Below are 1,300 nucleotides of genomic sequence, written 5' to 3'. Positions count from 1 at the left end.
ACCAGACCTGAGCCTAGAACCAGACCTGAACCCAGAACCAGACCTGAACCTAGAACCAGACCTGAGCCTAGAACCAGACCTGAACCCAGAACCAGACCTGAGCCTAGAACCAGACCTGAACCCAGAAACATACCTGAACTAACTGTGAACTATTTTCAGTTCTGTTTGTGTACCTCAGCAGACTTTGTGCTGTTTTAGCCTTTCAGCTCTCAAATGTTCGGCTCTTTCAGGAGATAGCTGTTTTTTATAACTTTTATTTAAAAATTTAACTTAATTTACAAACATTTCCTCATAAAATCACTGAAATATCTCTTTAATCCTTCAAAATGTTGTTGGTTTTAAAAACCTACTGCAGAGAACTGAGATCGTCTTCTCACTACTTTTAGCTTTCAGCTTGCCTTTTGCTACTTTTAGCTGGCCATTGCTAAAACATTCACCAAGTCTTCATGCGAGTTATTTCAATGTGGCGACCCATGAAGAAGGGAGCAGCCGAAAGAAGAAACAGACGTTTTGATATTTGGAGCTCATTTTTTCTGTTTTTTGATAATTAGCTAGTGTTTTACTACAACTGCTTCAAGCTTTTAGCTGGCTTTTTGCTCCTTTTAGCATTCAGCTAGTATTCTTCTTATTTGGTTTAGTGAATCAGTTTTAGCTCTGTCAACGGAGTTCAGCGGTCAGACTGCAGTTTTACAGGAAATATGATTTGTCTGGAACGGCCCCCCTGATCTGAACCAGAGTGGTGTTCTGTTGTTGGACTTCTGTGCTCGTCATGGATTGTCAATAACGAACACCTTGTTCAAGCATAAGGGTGTCCATATGTGCTCTTGGCACCAGGACACCCTAGGTCGCAGTTCGATGATCGACTTTGTCATCGTCTCATCTGATCTGCGGCCACATGTCTTGGACACTCGGGTGAAGAGAGGGGCGGAGCTGTCAACTGATCACTACCTGGTGGTGAGTTGGCTCCGATGGTGGGGGAGGATGCCGGTCAGACCTGGTAGGCCCAAACGTATTGTGAGGGTTTGCTGGGAACGTCTGGCAGAGTCTCCTGTGAGACGGAGTTTCAACTCCCACCTCCGGGAGAACTTTGAACATGTTCCAAGGGAGGTGGGGGACATTGAGTCTGAGTGGACCATGTTTCGTGCCTCTATTGTCGAGGCGGCTTACCAGAGCTGCGGCCGCAAGGTTGTCGGTGCCTGTCGGGGCGGCAACCCTCGAACCCGATGGTGGACACCGTCGGTGAGGGATGCTGTCAGGCTGAAGAAGGAGTCCTATCGGGCCTTTTTGGCCTGTGGGACCC

General features: G+C 47.2%; 1 protein-coding gene across 1 annotated transcript in view; it reads left to right on the top strand.

Annotated features, from left to right (window-relative positions):
* Positions 1-1,300, top strand: part of ddx31 (DEAD (Asp-Glu-Ala-Asp) box polypeptide 31) — an 18,964-nt gene that overhangs the window by 2,513 nt on the left and 15,151 nt on the right. The window lies entirely within an intron of this gene.

The sequence above is a fragment of the Nematolebias whitei genome, chromosome 8 (assembly GCF_014905685.2).
Source record: "Nematolebias whitei isolate Nwh7 chromosome 8, NemWhi1, whole genome shotgun sequence".
Classification (NCBI taxonomy): Eukaryota; Metazoa; Chordata; class Actinopteri; order Cyprinodontiformes; family Rivulidae; genus Nematolebias; species Nematolebias whitei.
The sequence above is the reverse complement of the archived record's forward strand: the minus strand, read 5'-3'. Positions and strand labels throughout refer to the sequence as shown.